At 36.5% G+C, this 14557-nt stretch overlaps 1 pseudogene; it reads right to left on the bottom strand.

Annotated features, from left to right (window-relative positions):
• Positions 1 to 3272: 3272 nt before the first annotated feature.
• The window catches only part of LOC128870059 (uncharacterized), a 66951-nt pseudogene continuing 55666 nt past the window's right edge, over positions 3273 to 14557 (bottom strand).

The following is a 14557-nucleotide window of genomic DNA, read 5'->3' as shown; positions in this document are numbered from 1 at the left end:
TTTGGTGAGACATGGGGACTAAAACCTAGAATGATCTTCTAGGCATTCAACACAGTTGTGAAACCCATAGTCTTGACAAAACGCTTACGTGGAATTCCCATATTGAGAGAGTTACTTCAAAAGCCACAAGGGCATTCTTTGCCTGCGTAAGGCTTTTTGGTGAGACATGGGGACTAAAACCTAGGATGATCTTCTAGGCATTCAACACAGTTGTGAAACCCATAGTCACTTATGCATCCTTAGCATGGTGGCTTAAGGGCAAGCAAAGAAAAGCAGTAAACGAATTAAACAAACTGCATCGCCTGATGTGTGTTGGTATTACAGGGGCTATGAAAACATGTCCCATGGATGCAATGGGTGTGCTCCTGAACATACCACCGCTTCCAATCTTGATTGAAAGAACGAACTCTATCACTTTCAAACCTGGCTCCCAGCTATGGTTTACTGATGGATCCAAATTGGAAAATGGTAGAACAGGGGCAGGAATCTATGGACCTAAATTCAAAAAATCGATTCCGATGGGATTCTACCCAACAATATTCCAGGAAGAAAGACATGCCATCGAAATATGTGTGAGAGAATGCCTTAGCAGGAAAATGAGAGGTACTCACATCTACATACTTTCAGATAGCCAAGCGGCTCTAAAAGCCCTTCTATCAACAACTATCACCTCCAAATTGGTAAATGATTGCCTAAACCTTCTCAACACGTTAGGGAACCTCAACATAGTAGCACTAGGCTGGATTCCGGGACATGAAGGACATGAGGGAAATGAAATGGCTGATGACCTTGCAAAACAAGGAGCAAATATGCAACTTACTGGTCCTAAGCCTTTCTGTGGACTCACAAAAGGCCACATTAATGAATTCCTTAGGAAATGGGAAGAAAGGAAATTTGCTGCACACTGGGTAAACTGTGCCGGTCAGCGTCAAGCCAAACTATTCCTAAGTCCCAACAAAGGAATATCTGGCAAGCTACTCTTACTAAGCAGAGTAGATCTGCGTCTTTTAACAGGATATCTTACAGGTCACTGCTGCCTGAAGTATCATCTAAATAATATTGGTCTATCTGAGACCAATGTCTGCCGCTTTTGCGAAATGGACATAGAAAGCTCAGAACATGTGCTTTGTGAATGTCCTGCGTTGGGCAGACAAAGACTTCATCACCTTGGTGGTATCGTAGGTGGTATCAGCTCTGGTCGCAGTGCGTAATGGCCTTCTAATAATAATAATAATAATTATATTCTTCAAGAATAGTTTTCCAGCGTTTCATTTTACTATTGCTATTTTTATTACTCAATGCGTAAGTCAGGGGTTGATGATCAGTATCAATATTAACTTTAGATGTTCCGTAAAGTAAATTTCGGAGGGCTTTTAATGCCCAAATGATTGCTAACATTTCCTTTTCGTTTGTAACATAGTTTTCTTCTGTTTTATTTAGCGTTCGAGATATGGACGTTATGGGTTTGTCATCTTGTGACAACACTGCTCCGATAGCGAAGTTGGAAGCATCGGTTGTGAGTGCGAACTCTTTTTCGAAGTTTGGATAAGCAAGCAACAAATCGTCTGACGCTAGAGCTGCCTTTATTTTATTGAAAGCTTCGATAGCTTCCGAACTCAATTTTATTATTTTTTTGTTGGACAAATTTTTCGATAATCGTCCTTCCTTCCCCCGTAAAAGGGATGTCAAGGGTTAAGCTAGCTTTGCGTAGTCACGAACAAAGCGACGATAATAACCTGAAAGCCCTAGGAAAGAGCGAAGCTCTTTTAATGTGTTAGGGTATAGGATTTTTGAAATGGCGTCAATCTTACCTGGACTTGTTTTAATTCCGTCGGCTGAAATTATAAATCCCAAGAATTCTACAGAGGTTTTAAAAAAATTCCACTTGTCAAGTTGGTCTTTCATATTTGCTTCTACTAAAGTTTTGAAAATCATCTCTATGTGCTTAATATGTTCGTCTTCTGTTTTACTGAAAATAATAATGTCGTCGATATACACATGGCAGATTTTACCAATATGACTGCGTAAAGTGTCGTCGAGAGCTCTTTGGAAAATTGGGAGTGCGTTCTTAAGACCGAATGGTAGAATTGTAAACTCGTATTTTCCACTGTTTTTTCAATATCAGATTCTTTTAACGGGATCTGATGAAATCCGCTTTTTAGATCCAGCACGGAAAAGAATTGATTTTTCCCTAGTTGTGCAAGGACTTTATTGATATCTGGGATAGGATATCGATCAGCAATGGTGAGTTCGTTCAACTTCCGATAGTCGACCACCACTCTGTATTGGTGGTGGAGGAGTCGGCTTTCTTGGGTACAATCCAAACAGGTGAATTGTAGGGAGACCTAGATGGTCGAATTATTCCGTCCTTGAGCATGGATTCAATTTGTTTCTCTACCTCTGATTTTAGAGACATTGGATATGGGTAATATCTGGTGTATACTGGTGTATCTATATGGGTGCGAATTTCGCCTATTACTCTTGTCGTGTAAGTAAGTTTCCTATTTGGTTCTGCAAAAAGTTTTGAGGAATTATCTACTAAATTTTGAATATTGAATTTTTGTTTTTCCGTCATGTGTTCATTTCTTATGTTTATTGCATATACGGATTTAGAATCTAATTGTTTTGTTTTTATATTTATGTTGCATGTAATTATCTCTGGTGTGAATAAGGGCATTTAGTGTTTTAAGACTTTGGTTTTCTAGTATTCCATGAAAAGATTTAAGAGTGGGTAGTATATAAAACTTAAGATTTATATTATGGAGATTAAAAATATTAATGAAAGTGTGTTCGCTGATTTTCACATCTCCAGCTATTGATTAAGCATAGAAACATTGTTCGTTTGGTATAGGGTTTTTTACTAAACTTGGCTGAATATAGTTTTGAGTGGAACCGGTGTCGATTAAAAACTTAAAGATTTGTTTGCTCTTCGTCTTAAATTCGATGTACGGTAACGAAGAGTTAGTTAGTCTAAAAAATGTACATATATCGCTAGTGTCTAATAACCAGGGTTGGGCCTATAAACTGTTTACATTGATTACAGCAATTTCGTACATGTAAACAATGTAATTGTTCACAAGCTAATTGTTTACGTAAACAATTCATTTTTGTAAACAATTGTAAACAATTCATTTTTTTTTTTTGCTTTTTTTATGAGTAAGAAACCATCTACTACTAATTAAGCATTTTCACTATTTTTCAAACAGTTTTCCAAGCTTGTAATAAAAATAATAAAAAAATACGCTTTAATATTTAGTATTCTAATATTTTTATTAATTGTCCGATTCTTCATTGATTTGGTCAATTTTCATTTGATAATAAATAAAAAGTAGCTTTTTGGACCTTGCAAACGAGAGTCTGTTCCTCAAATCTGAATGAATAAAATTCCAATTCGAAAATAAGCGTTCAATTTGCGCTGAAGAGGCGGGTATATTGATTAATTTCAAAGCTGTTTCTGCCAGATGTGGATATTTTAGCGATGCCATTCTCCAATATAAACCGACATCTTCGCTCAAGTTTTTTGACTGTAATACGCCGAAGTAGGATCTTCTGTTCAGAAATTGGTCAAGCTCCTGCAAAGCTTCTGTACTCATAGTATTAAAAAGGAAATCCGTTACTTTTGCAGTTTTATCAGGATCTAACTTGTTTCGGTCATGATATGGATGCGAATAATAACCTGCTAGGGAGTAGACATTAAGCGCTTGCTCAATACGTCGTTCGTATATAGTTCTAGAAGTTTCTGCCGGAAGTTCCAGAGAGAGCCATAAATGGGCTGCATCAGCAACAGATAAAGATGAGCTCTGCACTTTATTCAATAATATGCAAATCGAGTCCAGAATACTAATCATTTTGCCAACGTCATCCTCGAACTCATAATCAAACAGCAAATTTTTTACCTTCTCTTTAATTGTTTTGCCTTCTCTGCCTGTCTCCGCAACAATTGAACGCATTATTTGTAAATTTTGTTTTAAACAAACGAAGGAGTCTCGATGAGTGCACCAACGTGTTTCAGCTGGCAGCTTAATTAATGGTACAAAAATTGGATATAACACGTTTTTCAAGGTCCGGATGGCGAAATTCTTTTAACCCTAGAACACACACCCAGGAAATACCACGTAAACACACACCCGGGATACGTTTGTACCCGGGAACTTATTTTGCGGTTTTTTTAATGCTTATTCTATGCTTTTTTCTATGCTTTTTTTTTTATGTATATTTTAATATATAACAAGTATTTTGTCTTTTGTTTCATTCGAATATTCCTACTGGTTCCAGCGATATGGGCAAATAAAGTCAGGACATGCAACAGTGGATTTTTGTTTTTGTTGTTGTCCTGATAAATGCAAAACAAAATAATATAATTTATAATAATATACTTGTAGAGTAACAACGAATACACATTTTGGTTTTTATTTCATTGAAATATTCTACCTGGTTCAAAAGATATGTGCAAAAAGGTCGCGCAAGGTATGGGTACGTAGGTAGCAAATACACTGCTATAACTGGTTTTTGTATTTTATATGCAGCTGCAAGGGTTGTTTTCACACGAGGTGTTGTTATAAATGCTGCCTGTTGATATTTTCATTATTATTTTGGTGCTCAAAAGTGTAAGAAGTGAAAATATAAGTGAAAATAAATATAACTGAAACTATAAATAACTGGATACGAAATGACTTCAAGAAGAAACGAATATTTATCAAGTGCAGCATATAGAAGGTAAAAAATGTAAAATAAGCAACAATGTAAACATATATATTACTAATTTTTTTTATTATGCAGGCTAACTGAGGAACAGCGAGAATCATATATACAATCTTTATTTGATGAAATTTGTGACGATGACGCTCCCTATGACTTTGACTCAGAAGATGAAGAAGAAATTCAATTCAATGACATTGAAATTGCTGATGACGATGCTGAAGTTTCGCAAAGTGCCGCAGAAGTATTACCTGATTATGCGGACTATGAGGATAATGAAGAAGACGATGAAGAAGAAGAAGTAGAAGAAAATAATGAATTACCTGCTAGTGGCGAAAAATTTGTTGCACGTGATGGTACTGAGTGGATGAAAGAACCAAATGTAAGTCGTCAGGTACTCAGACAAAATATTATAAGAGAACGTTCTGGACCAGCTAGATGCACTGAAATGTTGTCAATAGAGCAAACATTCAAATGTTTCATGAACGTTGAAATGGCTGATATAATTATGCGCCACACAAATAAGTTAGCAAAAGAAACTTATAATGCTTACAACAATGCGCATCCAAACACAACTCCTAAGTCATGGACGCCTGTGTCAATAACAGAGCTGTATGCATTTTTTGGCATACTTATTATGACTGGTGCGAACCATAGCAATGGAGAACATGTTCGAGATTTATGGAGCGTCAAAAACTATCCTTTGTGTCGCGCCACAATGGGAGTCAACCGTTTCTGTTCGATATTGCGGTTCCTAAGATTTGACGATAAAAACACTCGTGCAACACGCTTACTAACTGATAAAGCAGCACCGATCAGTGAGTTGTGGACGATGATGAACAATAATCTTGCTGCACATTACAAGCCCAGCTCATGCTTGACGATTGATGAACAATTATTTCCTTACCGCGGACGCACACGGTTTACGCAGTACATACCGTCAAAACCTGCTAAATATGGTGTCAAGGTTTGGTGGATTTGCGATGCCACAAATGCATATCCATTGCATGGACAAATATATACTGGCCAAGCAGAAAGTGGTAGGGAAACGAACCAAGGCGAACGAGTGGTGAAGGATTTGTCTGCCAAATACCAAGGAAGTGGCCGAAACATTACAATGGACAATTTTTTTTACGACCTTGCCAGTTGCAGATCTGCTTCTCACCTGGAAACTCACGATCGTTGGAACTTTGCGCAAAAACAAATCATATATTCCTCAAGAAATGAAGCAGAACAAAAACAGGACAATTGGTTCAACGACATTTGGCTTCAAAAATAATGTGACAATGCTCTTATGTTCCCAAAAAAAATAAAGCAGTAATTTTGCTTTCGACCATGCATAATGATGCTGAAATAGCTGACAGTGGGAAACCTGAAATAATTGAATATTATAATCGTACCAAAGGTGGTGTTGATCGAATGGACCAAATGTTTGCGGAATATCCAACACAAAGCCAAACAAAACGATGGCCACTAGCGATGTTCTTCAACATGTTGGACATTACAGCTCTTGCAGCCTACATTGTCTACGATTTGAATAACCCTATGTTGCCTTGGAGAACAAACAACAAGCGTAAGCAGATCCTACGCAGCTTGGCTGAAGCATTGTGTATGCCCATTATTGAAGCCAGAGCCATAAATCGTCAAGTGACGCGAAATTTTTCGACTAAAATTGCTATTGAAGCATATTTCAACCGACCGCTGGAATCAATGGTGTCAACAGCAGCATCAACATCTGCCGCAGCGCGCACGCCAAAACCTGTGTCCGGATCTTGCTATTTATGTTACGCACAAGAGGAAAAACGCCGTAGAAAAACCAGAAAGCTGTGCGCCAAATGTAAGAAGCCAATGTGTCTTGAACATTCGGTCACATCAACAAATTGCTCTATTTGCCATGATTTTCCTTAGATATAAGATGCATTTTTATAATTTTTATAATAAAAGTCAATAATATAATGTGTGAAATGAATATTTTTAATTTTTCAAATAAAAAAATAATATAAAAAATGTTTTTTTTTGATTATTATGAGGATTTTTACTATTGAGGTACAAACGTATCCCGGGTGTGTGTTTACGTATATAATGTGTTTGGAAGGCTGTAGCTCCTGAACCAATGGTCCGATCTGGTTCAAATTTTGAATTTGAACTCAAAACTAAATAATCTTCCTAGATCCGAAGTTAGCGGTGTAGAGGTATAGCGGTTACAACACTTCATAGTTGAAGTGGATACATTTGTACCCGGGTGTGTGTTCTAGGGTTAAGACAGTGGTCACTTTGCTCACGAGATCTTTATCCAACAAGTTTTTACAAAGGAGATTGGCAACGTGCGCACTACAATTACTGTGCCAAATGTTTGTATCCTTGCCCATGCGCACCATGTTTGCGGCATTATCCGACACAATCGCATAAGCTACAGTATCGTACAAGGTTTTCGCTATTTTAATATACTCATCTATGATTTCGCAAAGCTTTTCAGCACTTTCTTTTTCTCCCGATACGTCCCATTTTTCTAGAAATACTTTAGTGCCGTTGGCATTATGCAACATTGTAACCACTGTTTTTGAATTACTCGCCGCGTTCTTCCACCCATCAATCAATAGCACTGAATTGCGCTCAACATCATTTTTTGGGGATTGTATTTGTTTGTAATACTCCTTGTCTAGCAGAGTGGTTGAAAGTGCTTTTCTGCCAGGCATTTTAGGCTCATAGCAGGGCCTGAGCTTGCGCACAAGAGCCCTGAAATGCGCAGAATCAACCGTATTAAACGATATATTGCAGCCCTAAAAAAAACTTGAGAGCAGCGAAGTCATTTCGTCCTCCTCCTTCGCAGTCATATTGTCCATATAACTTTTAATGTCACTTTGTTTTTTTCTTTTTCTGCTTTTCACAAGGTTCTTCAAAACATATCGCATTACTTGAGGAGCTTGTTGAAGGTGTTGCTTCTGGAGTTGTTGAAGGCTGCGATTCTGATGATATGATATCAAATAAAATATTATCTGCATCAATAAGGGTGCTACTTGCTGACCCGTCCATTACTGAATATGCGGAATCATTTAATCCCATTGCACTGGTGTCGATTTCGTCCACTTCAAGAATTATAGTTTCATCAGCATTCTTTTTCTGTGATCATCGTTTTCTAAAAATGATAGGTTGTTCACTGTACGCGCGTATAAGATTTTGATATAATTACACTTACCTATGCGATACCAGTCGATCTGTTGCAATGTTTGTCAATGTTTGGCCACAAAACAAACACTGGGCTGAGTAATTTCAGCCATTTTTTATTTGTTTGTAGTTAAGATTTTTCCAAATTGGCCTTTGCGGTGCACCACTCATTTTTCAACTTAAGACGACGAGTTAGAATAAATAAATAAATGTGCAGAATTCTGACCTGTCAGTCATGTGCGAAAATTTTGTTATCGATAAAGGTACCAGCTGTGTTCAACAATCGATCTGTTTGACTTGATAGTTTACAATATAAGTTGAAATGATATATACTGGTAAACGTTTACAATTGTTTCCATTATTTACAATTGTTTACAATGTAAGTGTAAACAATCCAAAAAATGTTGTAAACGCCCAACCCTGCTAATAACTCAGTGTTTACGTCACTGTTTGCTTGAGTGTAATTTTTTAGTGTTGCGTATGCATCGGAGTCTGGAAAAGCTGGTTGGTACATTTCTTGTTCTTGTAGTTGATTGCCTATATGAAAGCTTCGTTGAATTTCACGAGATTCTTGGAATTGGTTAGGATGTGGTCTTTTACCAGTCATGTCGTTCGGTCTTGGTCGGTTCATGTAATTTAGGTTTTTGGTGCGCATACTTTGGTCAATGTCCATTGGTTCTGGCTTAGGTAGTGGCTTTGCGCCAAAAGGTCTTGGTGTTGCAAATTGTGGTTGGTGAAATGTATTATATGTATGTATGGCCTAGGATTTTGTTTCCATGGAGGAAAATTAGTGTGTGGTTGTGGCATGTGAGCCAGTTGGGGACAAAATGTTTGTCGTACAAAAGAAGGGTTAGATTTTTTTACAGGCAGTTGCGGTGAATGATTGCAGAATTTTCTGGTAACACTTTGAGTGTTATAGGCATAATTGTATCGAAAATTTTGATTTTCGAGCTTCAAACAGAGATGTAGTGCTTGCGGAAAATCGGCCGGTTCTCGTATGCCTAGTAATCTGGGTAGGTCGCCTTTAAGGCCTCTTACAAAAGTATCGAGCGCCTTTCCATGCAACCGATTTTATTCATTATCAGCGATAAATGGGAATATACCCGCTGATAGAATTCCTGTACACTATCATGCCCTTGAACTAGAGACATCATTTGGTACTCTAGCGTACCAAGATCTCTTTTATCTGCGTAGTGCAGAGTTAGGCACTTGGAAATCGCTTTCCAATTTAATGGAGCGTTATACGATTCTATGCCAACATCAGCGTTACCAACAATTTTATTAAGAATTACGCTTAAGATTCCGTAATACTTCGGGGTGCCGGCAATTGGCTCGTAGATCTGAAGGATACGATCTACTCCCTTTTTCCAAGAGTTGAACTCTCCTGGATTCCCTGAAAATTCGTGAAGGCAGCGAACCACATCGGGAATTCTATCGAGGTCTAGTAAATTCTTTCTATATGAAGAATCAATCATTTGATCTGCGAATTAGAGAAGTTCGCATTTGGGTTTAGAGCTGTCTGCACCAGTTGTCGTTCTTTTGATTGGAAAACGTTATTAACTATTTGGGTAATTGTCGCGGTCAGTTGTTCACTAGTCATGTCTTGCGTAGGTTGGGTGGGAGGTTGGACGAGAACAGGTGGGCGTATTTGGGTTTGACATAGTAATTAAAATTTTTCCTCTTTAATTAATTATTAAAATATATCTAGTTTTTGAATAAGAATAAGAATAACCTTTTTTTTGTTTTTTTTTTTTTGTTTACTATGTTATTTTTTGTTTTGGGTGAAGAATAACCTGTTTTTGATTTTACAGTATTTTTTATATATATAAAAAAAAGTATATATAGGTATAATCTTACATTAATATAATTAGGGCCAGAGACATCTCCTCTTGTTCGGGGGTCCTGTGGTGCGGGCAGAGCGGCTTGGCATCCGTTGCCGTCCTTTTCCTCTGCAGTTCGTCCTGCAGCTACTCGGGGCCTCGTTCTCTACACTCGCGTTTTTCTTTTTCCGGGACCGACAGTTCCGCCGTTAACACTTACATATATAGCACGTATATATATTTCGTACGACACGACTCTTTCTAGAGCTTCTTTTATGATTCGCTAGTACTTTGTTAACGTCCGTGTTTCTTTTACCGGGATTAGCGCACTGTCGGCCCCACGTTGGGCGCCAATTAAATTTTCATTGGTTGAAAATTGTTTTTAAAAACCTTGCCGGAGCGAGCTCCGCACTTCTTTATTTTAACTTAAGCCTAACTCTAGCTCATTACAACTAAGACTGACTAAAATATTCAAAATATGCTTAATATTAAGTGACTTGTCACCTGCTTTGCCGCGTGACCGCGTTTCGTGAGAATCATCACCGGTAGTTCCGCAGACAGTTTGGTCAGCATATTTGTGCATTTCGGCTAATTTGACCGTATCAGCAAGTATTAGGGGCCGCAACGCGACTGGTGTTAACTTATATATGTACATACATACATATGTATGTAATAAGAAACAGTTTAAACAGATTTTGTAACTGATTCAAATATACTTACGGTAACATACGATATGCCTTTTTATCCTATAAAATATGTAAATATAGAGGATATCTTGGGATTGTTAATATTTTTCTTTTATTTATTTTGAATATCAAAACTTGTATACAAACCATGGTTGTATACCTCTTGCAATAGGCTGTGAATGAAAAATTACAGAACAGAAATAAAAACGTATTCAAATGCCTTGCAAAATACTGTCGGTCAATTTTATTTTAAACAAATGTAAAACAATGCCTATTTTCTTTTTGTCAAAAAATAACAAATATACAATAGTTTTTACGTTTATATATTGTATATAAATATCAATATAATAATCAAAGAATAAACACATAAACATAGAAATTAAACACATTCAAATGACTGCAAAATGCCGTCGGCATTTACACAACTTTATTTTCTATCAACATCGCACATACATTCGCAATACACTTTTAATATTTATATTATACTAGCAACCCGCCCAGCTTCGCACGGGTATAAAATATATACCCTATGTCACTCACTGAAAAAATGATTAAAATCGATCCAGTAGTTTTGGCTTATTCATTATTGCCCGTGGCCCGCACGCGTTAAATTTGGAGTAAAACCATTCTCCTTTCTTTATAGCATGAAGATTTCCTGCTATCTTTGGGATATCTAAATTCATACCCTACATTTTTGCTTATTCACTTTTTGCATTTTTAAATATGTATTTATTTTATTTTTACAACAATTAATATACTATATTACAGAATGTCTTTATATACAACGTTCATAGCCTTCTTGTCATTAGACAATACAAACATGTTTTCTCTAGAGGTTACTCTTGAAAGAGCGACATACAGTTGGCCTTGTGAAAAACAGTCAACACTCAAATCTAAGCCTGCAACGTTGAAGGTTTGACCCTGAGATTTATTAAGGTCATTGCAAAAGATGTCTTTACCGGAAATTGTAAGCGTTTAAATTGGAATGGTAGATCCGATGGTATCAGAGGGATTCGGGGAATCAATACATCTTCTCCGGTACCACATCCTGTGAGTATTGTGCACTCTATTATGAAAGTTTTCAGTGATTTTACCAGCAAACGCGTGCCATTGCAAAGTTTAGGTGGACTTAGGTTTCTTAATAAAATAACAGGACAACCTATTTTCAGCTCCATTTTGCGAGGAGGGAGTCCAGACGGTTTCAAAGAATTTAGAAATTCTGTAGGAAATTGAACAGCTTCTTCCAAATCGAGAACAGTATCGACCGAGTAGTATATTTTCGTCGGCGCATCAATCTTTGAAATAATCAAGTTATTTACTTTATCTACTTGTTCGTTAGTTGGTGACAGAATAGCTCTTTCTTTAAACCAAGATATTGTCTTATAACTTATGTTATCAATGTCTGGATAGACATTGTTGACTAACTCTTGGATGTTGTCTATCAAAACACAAAGGTTTTCTAGGTTAATCCTTCCCTCACTTTGTGTTAATTCTCCATTGCCAACTTTTAGCAGGATCTCTGGAAATAGCCTGTTCTCACGTGAAGATGACGAAACCCTCATATTAGTTTTAAGATCTAATTTATTGACATGCGACCAAAGGTGGGATCTTTTTAGCGAAGCATTTATTTCGTCAGCACGTGTTCCTCGAGTCACAACTGGTAGGATTTGACGGAAATCTCCTGAGAACAGAATTGTACATCCACCCATAGGTGAATTTTTGTTGTGCAAATCGCGTGTTGTCCTATCCAATGCTTCCACAGACGTCTTGTTTGACATGATAGCTTCGTCCCAGACTATTAATGAGCAGTCACGCATCAATTTTCCTGTATTGCTCTGTCTAGAAACACTACAGACGCTATTATCATCATCGGTTGCGATTTTCAGCGGGAGCTTGAATGTAGAGTGTGCGGTTCGGCCTCCTTCCAAAGGAGTAGCGGCAATGCCGGATGACGCAACAGCTAACGCAATTTTTCCGGTAGATCTCAATTACTAACTACTGATGTAATATCTTGAAAAATATTGTTTTTAATTATATGCTGTACAGAGCCATATACATAGATCTATATGAAAACAACAATGTATTTAAGGTATTTAATTGGATAAGGATTAATGTTGTACCCATTTGTTGAAATCGCTTCGAAAATAAGCTATTAGTTGTCGTAAAAAGTAAATGACAAAAAATGTTATTGTAAGGAATTGATAGCAAACTAAACGCGCTCCGAATCAATAAAAACTATTCAAAAACTGCATTTTAATTATGTGCGATTTACTAATATAGAACCTGAAAATAGCGTTTTATTTCGCTGTAAAATTGTATGTACATATAATTACATGGAATTCAGTACATACATAGATACATATGTACATATGTCCGAAATGAAATAATGCGAGCGATTCGTAAATACATACATACATACGTCACCATACGATGTAATTCAACATTAATGAGGTGTGGTGAGATTATCGCTTAACGCCTATTGCTTCATTCGGTTGACAGCGAACACACACACACAAACAGCTTTTTTTGGAAAAAGAGCTGCTTTTGTTTAAACAATTTTGGTTAAATAACAAATAAATCAATTATTTTTTTTGATGCAGAACGAAAGTAAATATTTCAAAGTTAAACTTCAAGAAAGTTTCATTTTAATTGGTTGATTCGTTTATGATTTATGGCCGTGAAAACAAAAAAATTATGTTTTTTGCCACATTTTGACCGATTGCCACGCCCCCTTTATATATTTCTTCACATTATATAGATATAAACCTTCCTCTTCAATCAATCTATCTTTAAAAAAAACCGCATCAAAATCCGTTGCGTAGTTTTAAAGATTTAAGCGTATACGGGGACATAGGGACAGAAAAAGCGACTTTGTTTTATAATATGTAGTGATATACAAATATTAGAATAATATACCAAAACACTGGTAGGTCATGTTGCTTCGGTAAATATATGCGTGCAACACCATATTTATTAAAGATGCAATAAAACTTAGTTGTCCCATATATGCAAATACGTTTCTTTGAAGTTTTCTGTTATTTATTTTACATTTCAGAGTTTTATACTATCTATAAAATGCATACATATATTATTCCATGTGATAAACGAAATGTGAAAAAAATTTCGTTTGCAAAGGAACAAATAAATAAGTTCTAGCCTAAAGCCTAGCAACTACTGGAAAAAAATACATTCATAGGCGCAGCTGTAGCGGCCATGATTATTTACCCGCGATTATCTCCCCTTTTTTCAATATTGAGAAAAATTGGCATATAGGCGCCTCATTTTATGAATGAAAGTAAATAATTTGCTCGTAGAAATTTGAGTTCGATCTTATCAATGAATTTGTTTTTGTTCTGCTTCACAATATTTGAAACTGTTCTGCGCCGTCACGGGTAAATAATCATGGCCGCTAGAGCAGCGCCTATGAATGCATTCTGTTCTTGTAGTCACTAGGCTTAGAATCTCCGGATTTACACACGGAGACATCTGGAAGGGAGACACTGGGAATTCTCTTTTCATGTCTCATTCGCGGCCACACGGGCAAAATTGTTTTCGGCAACATTTTGACGTTTACTACTTTAGCACCTTCTGGTTCGAATATATTCCACAACCCGCTAGCATGTAAAGCGGAAAACGTTCGTCAACAATTTCTTAAATATATGAATGAAAAATGCAAACTGATTAAAAAATAAATAATTTGTTGTTTTTGTTATTGAAATATATTTATAAATTCTTGTACTTGAATAAAATAAATAAATTAAAAATACTTCATATGTAAATAAATAAATTAAAAATACTTCATATGTAAATAATTAACTTAAAATTAACTTGAGTATCTAGAAATGCGGGGAAAAATTAGAATTCAACATAAACATGTCCCATAACTATTTTAAATTATACCTACTTTACTAGCAAAAATAATCGTGCATTTCCCAAGCAGCGTTCGGATGTTTGTCATCGTTGTTATCTTCCGTTTGATTGAAAACCAACACATAACATAGAACTTTCTTCCACAAAAGAAGAAAACGAATGAAGCAACTGTCAAAAACTGCTTTAAGATAAGAAACACGAATAAGAAGAGCAAAGCGTCTCGCCAGTACAGGAGACTCTTCTCTCTTCCGCGGCCGTCCTTCTCCACTGAACAAAATGTTTCCCTTCCAAATGTTTCCGTATGTAAATGGGCACAAT

This window comes from Anastrepha ludens, chromosome X, assembly GCF_028408465.1.
Source record: "Anastrepha ludens isolate Willacy chromosome X, idAnaLude1.1, whole genome shotgun sequence".
NCBI classification, from domain to species: domain Eukaryota; kingdom Metazoa; phylum Arthropoda; class Insecta; order Diptera; family Tephritidae; genus Anastrepha; species Anastrepha ludens.
This window is presented reverse-complemented; position numbering and strand designations above follow the sequence as displayed.